We start from the raw sequence: 16,538 nt of genomic DNA on the forward strand, positions 1-16,538 counted from the left end.
GAAGAAAGAAGCCGTAATCAATCAAGTTAGTGAGTTGGCTACCAAATTCGATATAAGTATTTTCTCTTCACTTCTATGCGTCTTAATTAATTAATATTTAGTTACTATAAGATTGTGTTTAATACACATAAATAGAGTGGAATCAAAATGATTCTTTTTCTCAATGATTTTATTTTGATGTTTAGATGAATAGTTTAAGCAGGAATGGTTCATTTCAAATGGTTGGGCATATCAAGTTAATGGATTCTCTAGTTCACCTAATGGTTGGTTAAGATAGACTTAATTGATTCAATTGATAAGACTTTCTTAATTTGCTAGCTGACTTGTTGAGCTTGATTGATTGGAATATTGAATAGATCAATTGAGTCAATTTTATATATTATGTTGGCCAGTACGATTGAATAAATCAAACTCACGATGGACTCAATATATTAAAAAATGATTTCTAGTTCCTATAAAATTAACAATTCCACATGAAATTATGTGGACTAATGAAGGAGCTTATTTGTAAGACTTAATTAGATGAGCCAAGTCTTGAGAATTTTTAGACTTACATATCATCATGTTAATGGGTTCTCTGATGAACAAGATGTCTTGTTGTTGATACTATACATAATTGGGATGGCCTACTCGATCAAGTTAATTAAGAATATTTTGTTAGTTGAAATACTCACAAATTAATGAGATAAATTTATCATTTGTTTTGTGAATAAAAAAGCTTTTTTTTTTCTAATTTCTTAAACATAGATTATATTTTTAACTCTTATAATAATTATCATTTTCTCCTAAAGCAATCCAACTAAATTAATAACTTTTTGATTGCAAGACTATTCTATTTTTGGAAAAAGAGAATAAATATATTGCAAACTCGTGATTAATTAATTGATAATGTACATCATGCAAACTCGTTCCTAGAAGTACATATATAATTTCTCTTGGAGTAGTTTTTTTATTAATGCACACATACGTATTATGATCATTTCTCTGTTAATTGATTATATACTTTTATTAATAATTAATTTGTAGGAATATAAAATGGAATTCGCGGACATATTGCTGCTGCAAATTACATTATTGATGTCATTGAAGGGTGTCACAAGTTGGCTATCGGAAAATGAGAATTTTACTCTCCCTTCCAATTGTTCTGAATTAGTATGCGGTGACATAAAAATTGAATATCCTTTTGGCATCGGCACTTATTGTTCTTATGGTGTTGGATTTAATCTTACTTGTTCACATGACTCGGATCCTCCAAGACTCTTGTTAGGAGATGGCAATATCCAAGTAAGAAATTTTGATATACAAGAGCAGTTGGTATACATTGAACCACCATATATCACATTGAATGCAAATGCACAATTCAATAATACGGTATTGATCAATCTTAAAGATTTGCCTCTCTCTTTTAGCTTATTTAGTTGATAAGCAGGCGGAACCATAATTGGGTGTGGTTGGTTGTAGTGCTATTGCCAATATTGTTGATCTTGTCACCAATAGTACGATAGATGATTGCTTTACAATGTGCTCCACTATCAATACTTCAACTATTGAGCACCGATATTTGTCCAAAAATAGACATTGTAGCATTGACTTGGATAGTGCGAGATTTAGCCAACATTCGTGGGCTATTCAATTAACTCGACTCAATGGAAATTTGGATCATATGATCATCAATAGTAACTCCAGCATCACAGCCATCATATACAATGACTACCGTACCGATGATGATGACGTCAAAAGATTTATAAACCATGGGAATAGAACTGGAATGATGACCTCTCTTGGTTGGTACTTCAATTCAACTTGCAAAGAAGCCGTGAAGAGGAACTGATACTTATGCATGTCGTAGTAATAAAAGTGAATGCTATGATGTCGTTTATGCAGATCCATTACACCGGAATGAAACCATTGGTTATAATTGTTGGTGTTCTTCACATTATGTCGGCAATCCCTACCTACCTGAAGGTTGTCAATTAGGTGATGATTCTAAATCTCTTCTATATTCTCTTGTAAAAGTATACTTGATGCATAATTTTATAGAATTCATATATATATTACAACTAATCATTTGTGAGTTCGTTAACAGATAAAAATTTCACATCCACTCCTGGAAAAGATTGTGAAACCAAATGTGGAAATATTACAATTCCCTTTCCGTTTGGGCTAAAACAAGGTTGTTATCGAGATGAAATTACTTTGCTCTAACATGCAATGAGACCACCCACCTCTTATATACATATGGTGATGATCGTGTAGTGAGCAACATTTCATTAAAGGAAGGGCAACTGGAGTACAGTGATTCTTCTGATTTTTACAAGGATACTATGGTCATTAATTGGGTAGTAGACTATCAATCTTGCAAGGATGCTGCAAAAGACAACGCCACCTTCGCATGTATCCATGAACACAGCTCATGTTTGGATGTAAAATATGAAGGGTATTCAAATGAAGACGGATATAGATGCATATGCGAGGATGGCTATGATGGAAATCCTTACCTTCATGGTGGATGTCAAGGTATAAAAACATCCTTAATTTCTCACTTTTGTTCAAGATATGTATGATATATGAATTTTAAATATGAGATATTAAAAAGTATGCACACTACTGTCACACTGACACAATTTTAATAACATATTATAATATCTATAACCGTGTTCTTTCTATGTATTGATTAATTAATAAATATTAATTTATTATTTTACACATTAATAAAAAAATATATATATTCGAGTAGAAGAGGATTTGCATTTAGAACTTTTCATACAATTTTGAGCTATTATTTTATATAAAATACTGATAAAATCTTAATGATTGAATAAATTCTAAAAATAGTATATGTAAAGTTGATTATGGTTTCTTTTGACATTTAACATTCGATGAAAGGAAACTTTAGTGGTGTATATAATTTATATTTTAAACATGTGATGTATTGACAAAGTGTTATTGAATTTTAGATATCAATGAATGTAATTCTTCTACAAAAGTTTGCACTGGAGATTGTATAAATATAGAAGGACGTTTCAGATGCATATGCCCCCCGGGAACATCTGGTGATCCTTATAAAGGAGCATGCCTCTCTCACAAAAGGAATCCTCTTTTTTGGTACATCCCTATTGGTAAGAAATATTATTTTATGATTGATATTTATGTAATTATATGGAAAAATAAATTAAAATAGAAAGCAACAAATCAATTTTGTGCAGGTGTCATCCTTGGTGCTAGCATTGGAACAAGTTTCTTGCTCTTTTGCATAACATTGTTCATCGTATGCAAGAAATGGAAGCAAAGAAATCAACAGAAAATTAAAAAAAGGAATTTTCTAAGGAATCATGGTTTACTACTTCAACAATTAATCTCCACAAGTGATCATGTTGAGGAGAGAACAAACGTATTTTCTCTGGAAGAAATAGAAAAGGCAACAAATAATTTTGATGAAACTCGAGTACTTGGAAGGGGAGGACATGGAACAGTTTACAAAGGAATTCTATCAGATCAACGAGTTGTTGCCATAAAAAAGTCAAAAACAGTTAAGACAAGTGAGATTGACCAATTTATAAATGAGGTTGCGGTTCTTTCTCAGATCAATCATAGGAATGTAGTTAAGCTTCTTGGATGTTGTTTAGAAACTGAAGTTCCTTTGCTGATTTATGAATTTATCTCTAACGGGACTCTTTCTGATCATCTGCATGTTTCACAAGGTGAATCAAAATTGTCATGGGATGATCGGCTCAGGATTGCCTCAGAATCTGCAGGAGCTCTTGCCTATTTACACTCAGCTGCTTCTATGTCTGTCTTCCATAGGGATGTCAAGTCATCAAATATTCTTTTAGATGATACTTTTAAGGCGAAGGTATCGGACTTTGGAGCATCAAGATTTATTCCTCTTGATCAAACACACATAGTTACTGCCATACATGGTACTTTTGGGTATATTGATCCAGAGTATTATCAAACTAGTCAATTGACAGAGAAAAGTGATGTTTATAGTTTTGGAATTATTCTTCTTGAACTTTTGACCGGAAAGAAGCCCATCTTCTCAACCAAAAATGGGTTACAACAAAATCTAGCCATGAATTTCCTTCAAGCAACAAGAGAGAACACGTTGCTTGATCTTATAGAAGATCGTGTTTTACAAGAAGGAACAAACCAAGAGTTTCTTGAAATTAGTAGTTTGATAGAAATATGCTTGAATTTGAAAGGTGCGAATAGGCCTACAATGAAAGAGGTTGAATATAAATTGCAAAGCATGAGAAAAGTTAGAATGAAAAAGAAGGGAGTTTGTATTCTAGAAGGGAATGAGGAAACTGAATGTTTACTCAGTATGCCATCTCACTCTTCCTCACAATTGGTGGATGAAATAACTCAAGGAAATTCTAGGAATTATAGCTTTGAGAAGGAACTTATGTGGTCACAAAATTGCGCTCGTTAATTTGTTTTATGTATATGCAAGCATGTGCAATTTGCATCTTTTTATTATCATCATGAACTTTGTATAAGTAATTTTGTAGTCATTGATATATGTATATTGTACAATGTACATATTATCTTGTCTATCTGTATCTTTGCATAAATAAATTCCTAAGTTTATGAAACTAGAATACAACTCTTATATTTTCAGTAATTATATTGTTCACTATAAAATTTTAATTTTATTACGTTCATGATATTTTATAATGTTAATATATTAGCTTTTTATTTTGTGAAATTATGGAATGTGTTTTATAGAAATTTGCTAAGAATATTGTATCACATAAATATGATATCAAGTTCGCAAGCATTTGGAAGTACAATATGTATGGATAAGATGATTAAGATTGGGCATTCATATGCTAAATTTCTTACCATGATTTTCTTTGTTTCATTTTCTTAAAAATTTATTTCAAAGTTAATTGAATGACATCACAAGGAAAAAAAAAAGAGCCTCGATGCATAATATTCTCGAGGATTAATTTGTTTAGAAAGATGATGAGGTTTCTAATGGTTTAATCAAACTCAACAAGTTCAACTCATTAATGCTATCTAACTTCATCTCTGAAGTAATGGCTATATATGTCTATCCATCGAGGCAATTGATGTAACTTCTCTCCCATCTAGAAGAAATACAATGTTGGTTGTTGATTTTAGTTAGAGGACCCTTCATGGTTATTCATGGACAAAAGAATAAATCAATCGAGCACACCTTGTTTCAGATCCAACACAACATTTAAAAAAATTTATATCTAGCACAATGTTCCCTTTTCATTTAAAATATAACACGCGTTAAGCTTCCATCTTCTAGCCATTAAAATAATAATGTAATAATGACACAACATATATAATATTATGATAGTAGTCCCTGGGGTATGGTGCCGCGGTAAGATATTCAGGTTGTCATCCAGGTACCTGCGATTGGATCCTCATGAGCTATGGCGTATTTGTAGAAATTTTTCTCTAAATGGGGAGTGTAATCAAAGGATGCTGGACATCTAGACTGGCCACTGCGTGCACTTCTCGATTTACCCTGATGGTTGATGGAAAACTTCCGTAGGACTTCAATGAAACTAACTGAAATTTATCATTTTTTATGATAATAAATTAAAGAAATTGTATCCATACATGGAGCCCTTCATCATGAGGTGCCTGAGATTAGCACGATCCCACCAAGCCCAAAATATTAAAAATAAATAAATAAATTTAAAAACATTAAATATTTAAAATAAAAAATATTAAAAGAAGGAAAATTATAAAAAATAGAAGAATCGTAAAAAAAAATTAAAAAAAATAAAAAAGATTTTTTAAAAAAAAATTCATCAATTAAATTTTTTGGATTTACATTGGTGCATATTTACAATATTAAATTCTCACTAACATAATACGAATCTTACAAGTTACAGCTCTATCTCTATAAAAGAATATTCCATTTCAAGACTTAAGTACGTACTTTGAAGTAAAAATATTTATATTTATAATTTGAACATGACCTTCACTTTCATATGCGTTACCCATGTAGCTTCGTTTAGAAGGGATCAAAATCAATATAATTATGGGTATATTTATTTACCACTCATCGGTGGCAAATATACTATATTTGCCACTTATGACTCATGAGAATGTACGTAGTAAAGGTGGGTTGTACTTGACTTGGTCATGTTGTATCACTCAGATGGGCTTTCTCATCAGGATTTGAGTTTGACGTTGAGAAATTAAGCTTGTTTATCGTATGAAATTTAATATCTAAGACTCTAGTTGATTGACTTAGATGAACAAAAGCACAACTAAACTCCTATGTTTAGTGGATTGCCTCGTATGAAACCATCGGATGTTTTGTTTCAAAATATCAGAGAGTATTTTTGTCTTTTACAAGATTGCAACCGTTGAAAATACTCCTAGTGTTTAAATTTGTAAATGCATAGTCCGACCAACAAGATGTTCTTGGCTCGACCCAGGGAAACCATTATTTGAGGATTTGGAGGAAGAAACACGCATGTCGATCAAGCCTCGAAATAATCGAACCATACTACTGGCTTTAGGGGCCACGAGTTTGGGAGATAATGCAAATCGGAAGACATGATTACAAGGGGTGGGCAGCAACACCAATCAGGAAGGCAACACTCTTCGATTGCAATGCAGGGGAGTTCCTCGAAATCTAAAGAGGAGGAGGAAAGTAATTCAATTGCGAGCAGAGGAGACATGGGGGAATGAGAGGATGTTGAGTCTGAAATTGCACAATTGCTTGCACATAACTTGACTGAGGAAATGCCACACCGGCCCAGGTCTACTGTAGTATATAAGGGATTCTTGGGTAAGTTTAATTATTCAAAGAGAATAGGAATCTGGAAGAAGACATTGCACTTAAGGCCATACTCAGCCAAGACGACGTTGTGGAGATGCTACCACAAGGGCTTGATGAGATAGTAAATGTTTGAGGTTGGTGCTTAATGGGGTACTTCGTTGTCAAATTTCCATGTAAGGATGCTGTGAAAAGCTTATGTGGTTCTTGGCAAGTGGATTATTCTTTTTACCATACACCAAAGTGGATGGATTATCTTCAAATTTAGGAAAGAAGAGGAGCGGGATAATTAATTCATGTCCAATGGGTCGTATTTTATATACGGTCGGCTGTTGATGCTAAAAGCTCTTCCCAGATATTTCACGTTTGGTGAACAAGCACTCAAACAGTCAAATAGACTAATTGACCTAGTCGTATAAGTAACGAAGGACCTTTAGTTGATTGAATCTGATATATATCCGATTGATTTGACAAGTTCTAAATTATTGTTAGACTTTTGAATATATTGTGATGCCCTTTTTCCTCTCAATTTCATATAATTGTGAGAGGTTCCTTGTTGGCCAAACAACAGCCACAAATCTAGCAACTAGTAGAAGTTCTGGGAATGAAATATTTAACCTCTACAGTATGTTCTAAATTGTATTAGTACAGTCAAACTCTTCGAAACTAACCTAACATCTGACTATTCTTCTGTGGAAAATTAAGGATGATGTACTATCATATTTGTAAATACGATGAATAATATATATGAAGAAGAGTCAATAAGGAAATCAACTTAATTACATGTAGAATTATGTGTTTATTTGATGGAAGCAACACTGATGGTACAAAAGTCTCTTGGCTTTTGCAGGAGATTTTCTTTTATTGGGAGAAGACTTATTTTTTATAATGACAATAATTTTATAAAATCAACATTCATGCATATAAGATTTAGCGATAATATATCCATATCTATCGACCTTGCTCATGGAGGAGTTACTATTTTTGTTTGATTTAATTGAATCAATCTTTCATAACTCGAATAATGTCGAATGTTAATTTTTTATTCATTAAAAAATTGATTTATAATGGTCAATATGTCTATATTCACATTTAATTTATTGATTATGAAAATTAATTTTTAATATAGTGGTGATCATATGTATGTTCATGATTGTTTAATTTTTTAAATAATTTTTATTTTAAAATCTCATTGGCTTGGTTTTTTTATAATATAGATATCAAATTCTTCGAACTGATTAATTTTGAAGGTGATCAACCTAGTGTCATGAAAGTTTTTTATCGACCATCAAGATAAATTGAAAAACGCAAATGACATATCACTCCACTAGCTAACGTTAAAGAGTTGTCTTCCCATTAGAAAAAATTAATTTATAATACGTCGTAATTAGGAATTGACCCATAAATATCTGATTAACTTGCAAAAGCACTTGCTATTGCATAATAGCCCGGGCTATTTAATCACTCTTCCTTGGTTGGGTGGTTATAGATATTTAAGCATTTGTAATAACATCATTCATTTGCAAACTATAATTAGATATTTATTTTTAGAACGATAATTGTGGCAATTATTGGCGATAAAAAAAAATCTACATAACTCGTGAGTCTATGCTGCAATCGTTGTAGACCCAAAACATTATATATGAAAAAAATGATAATCCCAGTAGCCACATCTCTGGGTGGCCGGCCCGAAATTTCAAAAAATAATCAAAAATCCTCAAGACGAAGTGGATCATATAATTAACATATACTTAAATCAACTATTAAAATAGACTTAACAAGACGTCAGGATTAAGATTTAATTGAGATGTCTTTCTTTATCTTAATGGTGAGGGCTACTAATAAATAGAGATGTAGAAAATAAAATAAAATATAAATTGAAGATAAACATATATATGACTATTCTTCCGTGAAAAATCACGGATTTATTATCACTTTTATAAATACAATAAAATGAAGAGTCAACAATGAAATCATCTTACATAGAGTTCTATTTCATTGTAGAAGATTTTTTTAATTAGAAGAAGACTTATTTTTTATAATGGCAATAATTAAATATAATGACTACATTCTTATGTGGAAAATTAAGGTCCCGAGGCAATGGTATCGCAATAAGATATCCAAGTTGTCACCCAGGTACCTGCGGTTCAATCCCCAATACGTATTTGCAAGAATTTTCTTCTAAATGGGGAGCACAATTAAAGGATGTTGGGCGTCTGGTCTGGCCGGTGGGAAACTTCCGTGGGGCTGAATTGGTTACTCCAGAGATAGTCAATGGAGCTAATTGAAATTTATTATTTTTTTATGTGAAAAATTAAGGATTTATTACTATCATACTTAATAGGATATCAACTTTGATGGAATTTTATGAAACAATATTGATTGCATAAGAGCTTTTATTATGTTTCTTGGCTCTTTTTCAATGGCCATTGCTGAAGAAGACTTAATTTTTATAATGACATTAATTAATGAAAGCATGGAGCCTAGTGAGGTGTGACATTTTAGAACTTAAATTGACGTCAAATTGGGCGTCAATCATTTTTTATATAAAAATATAAAGACTAATTATTAAAATAAAAAAGATGCACCTAGATAATATTTTAACATTAACTTTCTTATCAATCTATTCGATCTTGCACACTTTATCTCCCATAAATTCTTCTTTATCAATTGACTATATTATATTCAATTTTCCTCAATTAATAGTCAATTAACTAATTACCTAAAAGATTAATTAGGTCAGTTGAATTTTAACTGGACAGTGTCTTTATATATCAAGCAACCGTTACGAATCGTGTGACCCATGAATAATAGAGGTATAAAAAAGACCAAATTTAAAAGGATGTTATTTTTTTATTAGAATGAATGTCTCTTTTTTTATTTATTATCAAACAGATGAAAGGGATGAAGTCATGGGACATTAATCTATTAAAAATTTATCATATATAGCATAGCGAGATGGATCGATCTATCAACTTGACCAATTAAAAAATCTCCAATCCAATACAAGATGACTTTGTGGGTTAGGTCAACGTACAAGTCTATCAAAAAAATAAAAAAAAATTAAAAATTTTAAGTTTGGATTGTAAGATAGGAAAAAAATTGAAATTCATCTTGCGAAGAAGAAATGAACTAAACTAAATTCGTTCAAATTAGAAAAGTCGTTTGGTGAGTAAACCAAAGGGTTCAGTTGTGAACCAAATTGAAGCAACTTGGTTTGGTTCATCATGGAAGAGATTTTGTCAAAACGGATGTAATGAAAAACTTCGTCTTGTAAGGACGAATTAAACAAAACTGTTTTGGGTCAAATCAAAAGTTGTTTGGTTAATGAAACAAACGAACCAAGATCAAATCTGGTTTGTTACAGTAGAGATTTGAACCAAACCGGTCTGGTTCAACATGAATTAGTTTTTGGGTTTTGTTTTGGTTTTTTTTGGCAGGCGCGTGGGATTAGGGTTAGGGTTACGGTAGCTCCTCGTTATAAAAGGGAGAATCATGATTTAGGGTTGGATGCATGCTCCTTGTTCTGCCGCGACTTCGTCGACTGAACATGCAGGCGCCAGCGTCCTCTTCTTCCCTTTCTTCCCCATGGCGCAAGGTGGCTTGTCGTCCTCTCTGATGACTGGCTGCCGAGAAGCAAGGAGCAGAGACGGATTTAAGTAGAGGCTATCCTGGGCTGTAGCCCAGCCCTGTGAGTCTTATAATAATTTATCATTGATAAATATTTCTGAAGAAGTTGTTAGCGCAGTTGGCTAGGGTAGGTCTTATCTCTCCTGAGATCGAGAGTTTGAACCTCTCACGCCATACTTTGATAAAGAGATTACATAATATAACTATTTTGGGCTTAATTTAATTTTTTTAAAAAGTTAAAATTGGGCTATTTTGGGCTTAATTTAATTTTTAAAAAAATTAAAATTGGGCTATTTTGGGCTTAATTTAATTTTTTAAAAAATTATATAAAGTTGGGTTATTTTGGGCTCTAATCTAACTTAAAAAAAATTAGATACATACTTGTTGTTTACAATTTGGTATCAAAAAAATTTAATGGATTCTTTTTTTGTTCATTGTATTTTGATGTTTAACTCACCTTTTTCATACCCAAAGTCAGCACAGTCCACTTCTAATTTCTGGATCTGTCCCTGGCAAGGAGCCAAAGCCCTTGTTCTTCTTCTCTGCGAGCCCGACACTGGGCGCCGCCTTCCTTCGTCGGAGAGGAAGAAATCGTCACTGGCGGATACAATTTCGACCGCACGAGGAGGAGATGTCGTCCACAGTGCACATGGGAACCGCGAGAAATAGAGGAAGGTCAATTTCTTCCTCTCTTCTTGTTCTGCTGGAGAGCATCCCCGCCGGAAGAGAAGCAAGAGAACTCCGAAACCCTAGCAGCCAGCCTCCTCCTCTTGTCTTCTTGGTCTGCTACCACCGCCGGTTGGTTTTGATTGCTGCCACCGTCGTCACCAATCTAGGAGCTTGCTTCTAGGGCAAGGCTCTGAGGTTGCTGTGAGACTTGGCGATGGATCTGTGTCGATGGATGGCAGGATTCTAGGGCATTAAATCCGTGAGGTAAGCTTTGTTATGGCGTTGCCAGGATCTAACTTGCATTCCAAGTTCTGAATTTTTGGATATCGATGTTGTTCTGTTCGTGATCAGATTTTTAGAGGTTTGTCCTGAATTTTGGTTGGATCTGTCGAATGAGTTAGGTTTCCGCTTGCTGAGGCGTTGGTGGAGTGGACGACGGTCTTGATTGTGGAAGAACTGAAGCTTGTCTTGGTTCTAGGGTTCGATCTGAGGTAAAAATCTTGAATCTGGTTATAGACTGTGATAGAACAATAGATGGATTATATTATGGTTTGTTTACTATTGTGAATAAGTAGAACAATTAGGTTAATTATGTTGATTAGGGTTTGGTTAGGTTGTATTCTGTTGATGTGTTATGTAATCTATTAGATTTTTTGATTGTTGTTGGTTTTGGTTGGATACGAAAGTAACAATTAGATTATGGATCTAATTGAATTTGGGTTAAATAGTGTTGGGTCCGATTGATCAAGTTGGTTGGATCTGTTGACGGATCTAATTCGGTTTGATCCAATTAAGGTTAACCCTAGTTTTGGTTAGGGTTTGATTTGTTGTAAAATTTAAATATATTATGATATTTAGTGGATGTTGTTATTATAATTGTAGGACCGTGATTGTCGATCCTGTTACATATGAGGAGTATTTTCTAGAGAGTTTTCATTTTGATATTTGTCATATCAGGCGGGTACTCCTGTGCTTGGTCAACACAGATCTATTCGTAAGTGTTTCTGTTGCTATTTACCTTATTGATATCCTTGATATCTTGTTGATTAAAACCATGTTGATTGATTTTAATACTTCCATATAGTTGTATTTTTATTGCAGTTCTAGTTGATGTTGATTATGCTCGATTAGATATAGGCCTATCCTGTTGAATTGAGCATCATGACATATACATAATATAAGTAGGTGTGTAGAGCATTGTTATTGTTGTTGGCCTCACTTGACACTGTATGATAGTGGCATAAAAGTGAGAGCAATTGTTGTGCTAAGTTGGGTGCAACCAGGACTGGCTAGATAGTTTTCCTGATTCTGTCCGCTCCCCACTTGATTAGTAGTGGTTTGTTAATGGAGCGTGTGCATCTTTCCTGTCGTGCGCCCCAGTTCATTACACTGGGTGAGTGTCTGGGGGTGGCGAGTGTAGACAGTGACCATGTATTGCATATGTGTATATATTTGTTGGTAGTTGTCTTCTGCATTTATGATCATTGCACTTGTTGTTACATAACTGTGGCTATTACACTGGTTATTGTATGATTGCATGATATCTGATGTTGTACGTAGTTATTGATCTCGTATGATATCCTGTTGTTTGCTTATATATTTATATGTTGTGCACTTTCATTATAGTATTCACTGAGTATTGTATACTTACCACCCAGACCCTGAGATTTTCCTTGTTTTCTCCCTAGGTAGCAAGTAAGGACGTTACTTGGAGCTTGTAGGTCTGCCAGTCTGCCTCCTCATCTCACAGCAGGAGCGTGTCTTCATTTCGTATGTTTTGTTGGATTGCATTGGATAGTAGTTTTGACTCTTATATTTGTATTGTACGAATTTGGGTCTTGCGTTTATAATTTGGATGTATGGACAGCGATATTGCAATGAGTTTGTTGTGTCGTTCATGTTTTTGTAGAGTTTATCGTTGTTTTGTTCAAGTATACGGTTGTCGTCAAGTAATAAAAAGTATCGAATCCACAGGGACTGTTGTTAGCTATAGTGATGTCACAAGGCTAGTATTCTAGACTCTGAGGGAAGCGAAATGGTTGAGGATTGTGTGATATGGTAGAGAGAAGAGATTGGCTTGGGGATTTATGGATGAGATGGATAAGTCTAGGATTTCGATTTCACATCAATGCTAGGTGACATCCCTAATTCATGTTTGTTCCCTTACTCTCAATGTTTACCACCTTGTGAGGATTCTAACCAAGATACCAACTCGACCTCGTCAGGCTTTGTCGGAATTAAATCATGATACTCTAACGCTACGATTACTAGTTCGGGACGATACCTAGATAGCCTGGTTCTATAGCTCTCCCGCTGTCACTGGGCACTCCAGCAATACTACTGGTATACTATCCTCTGTCACCGAGTACCCAATTAAGGGACCCCTTCCTAGTCATCAATAGTCGTTAGCTATCCCCTAAGGGAGTTTACCACCATATAAAGGTCACCTCGGAAAGTCCGGTTAAAGGTTCACCTTCTGTCACAAGGCACCCCGGTCATACGATCCTAAGATCTCCCTACACAGTAATCTACCCCTCATAATCATGCACATGTGCTCACACAAACATTTCATCAAACAAGTTCAAGGCACACAATACATGAAACAAGTGTAAACACTTCATTGAATAGGGAAAAATAACATGAACTAGTTCTTACATCACCATCATTACATTAATGTTCATCCTACATCCTAAACTCAAAGATCTACTCCATTACAAGAAGATTACAACAAGTATGCAAGAAAAATAGTCATCCACAAGAGAGGGGAAGACTTATCTTGAAGCACGGACATCCTTTGAAGATCTTCTTGCTCCGGTGTAGGATGGATCGGTGGAGAGGATCGGAGAGGGCGGATCGGCGTAGATGAAGTGTTTAGGGCCCTCCCCCGGAGAGGGGAGGCGCCGTCCCCCAAGCCAAGACCCTAGGGTTTCAGAAGATAACCTAAGATACCCAAAAGGGTTGCAAAAAGTGGTATTTATAGGCTCCAGGTGCGACACGCCCGTGTCTCTTGGCACGGTCCCAATCTAGGCACGGACCCAACCCTCCGCCACACGGCCGTGCCTAATAGGCACGGCCTGTGAAGCTAGTCTGGGTTCTGGAAAATAGGCACGCACCCCAAGATGACTCTTCTCTGGAAGTGAGACACGGTCGTGCCTTGTAGGCACGGCTTGTGGGTCAATCAAAGCCAGGACCCCAGACCGACATGGGTTCTGTAAGTGAGACACGACCGTGCCTGGTAGGCACGACCCCAACCTGGTTTTGCTCTGGAAGTGGGACCGTGCCTTGTAGGCATGGCCTAGTGGTCTGGGTCCTTCTGTGTTTGAGGGCACGACCGTGCCTAATAGGCACGACCCCTGGAGTTGTCTTCAATCTGTTGGAGGGACACGACCGTGCCTCCTGGCAGTGGCTTGGCCGTGTCTGAGCCCTGGAAATGTGAGGCACGACCGTGCCTAGGTAGGCACGGCCATGTGTTTTGCTTTGTTGTTCCTTTTCCTCCATTTCTTCGTGTTTGCTACGTAAGAGACCCGCCCGTGATGACGAGCACGGCCAGTGCGAGTCTCTTTTCACCACTTCTTGTTCCACCATCAAATATGCATCATTTTAGCTTTGAATCACATCCTGTCAATCAAAAATATACAAAGAGCAGATCTCCGAGCAAAAGAGTAGAAACAAGTAATAATAAATGAATAAGGTGTGATAAAGTAGATCATATGCAATGAATTACAAGTAGATGAGCGTTAAACAAGGCTAAAAATCATATATGACCTACGCTCATCACACCCCCAGACTTAAACTTTTGCTTGTCCTCAAGCAAAAACCTGCATTTAGATTCATGAATTGAAAGAATGGAGTATCATAATCTCTAGTGAATCACAACCAATCCTATCATATAGTATCATTGGTGAGCTATACATTAAAATTACTTAAATGTGGCCTAAGAGTTAGTTCTCCGTGCTCGGTGCAAAAAGTGGCCTTAGTCCATTTGGTATCAAAACCTTACTTAAAGTCAAGTCGTCATGCTACCGTGTTCCTAAATATTTCCAGCCTTAGACACTTACCTGCCATAGGCTAAGTTCATCCCTTCCATTGCATAAGGTCTCAAAGGATTACCTCAAGATCAAGAGAAACATATCATTTATTTTTCCAGTAACCCTTACCGGTCTCAAAGGGGTAATTGAAATGCTTCCACTCTCGACACTATTTTTTTCATCCCTTTTTTTTTTATTTGCAATGAATTGAAATCATAAAAAAGTTGCAAGCATTTGAGATTTTTTTTTTGGGATTTAAGATTTTTCCAAAAGAGTTGACATGACTTGAGTTGGTCCAGTAACCAAAATGCAATGAAAGATCACCATGGAAACACTAGTACTAATGGGTCTCATGAATCATGACTAATTTCAGAATTAATCAACCTCCTAGATTAGGCAATAGTGTAAGGAGATCCTAAAACTAGGCCAAAACTCAAATTCTTTCAATAAAAATATAGCTCACTTCATGCTACTAAGGATAGGAAAGATCAATCACCAAACATACTAGCTCCAAACATCAAATCAATGAAATCTAAAATAAGTGTGCTAGCATTTTTGCAAGAAGACAAACCATCAATGATATGATAAGTGATGCCACTAGCTAGAAAAATTTATTATGCATAAAGAAACCAAAAGAAATATAACTAAATCTAACTAAGAACCCAAAATATGTACATCCCCCCAGACTTACATTTTTCTATGTCTCAATGAAAATAAAGAAATATTAATGGAGCAGAAATATGATTGGAGAGAAATTACCCAATGAAGCTCAAAAGATGTTCAGAGCCTTTAGTTATTTAATCCCTCTCCTCAAGGTAAGCACACTTCTCCATATCAATGAAACCTTCAAAAGAAAATATAACAAGAAAAAGTAAGTAGAGGGTTTGTGGGTTAGCAAACAAAATAAAGCATAAAAGAAAATAAAGAAAGAAACCAAAATGAAACAAAAAGGAAACTTGGGTTGCCTCCCAAGCAGCGCTTGTTTAAGGTCTTTAGCTTGACCTTTATTTTTATTACTTAAACCTCGACCGTGGAGGTGTAAGATACTTCAGAACCCTACGGTTGAGGGTCCTGAGCTTGTCATTAAATATGCTCATATACAAATGGTTACATCTAGTAATAGTTTTGTATGCCAATCATAATCAAAAAATTTTCTACCACAAATATGCTTGAGAAAAGATAGATTGGTAAACATAGGTATATTGAAAGAAATAGTATCTTTACCAATCACAAAGTTTAGCAAGTCATCAAACATATTTGAGGGTAGGGTGCGCTTTGGTGCGGGTGGAAGATCAACTAAGAGAAGTGATTCTTGGGGCTTGGCCTCTAATGCACAAGTCCCTATACTAACCCTTTCAACGACTCCTAATCCTGCATTATCCATAACATCTTACTGGTAATGTGGAATATAAGAAAATGATTCTTGGGACTTTTTCACC

At 35.1% G+C, this 16,538-nt stretch overlaps 1 pseudogene; it reads left to right on the forward strand.

Moving 5' to 3' along the window:
• Window positions 1-4,551, forward strand: LOC141817129 (wall-associated receptor kinase 5-like; annotated as a pseudogene).
• The last annotated feature ends 11,987 nt before the right edge of the window (window positions 4,552-16,538 follow it).

The sequence above is a fragment of the Curcuma longa genome, unplaced genomic scaffold (assembly GCF_044706935.1).
Source record: "Curcuma longa cultivar G26 ecotype Majalengka, Jawa Barat unplaced genomic scaffold, ITB_CL_G26_1.1 contig_19391, whole genome shotgun sequence".
In the NCBI taxonomy this organism is placed as follows: Eukaryota; Viridiplantae; Streptophyta; class Magnoliopsida; order Zingiberales; family Zingiberaceae; genus Curcuma; species Curcuma longa.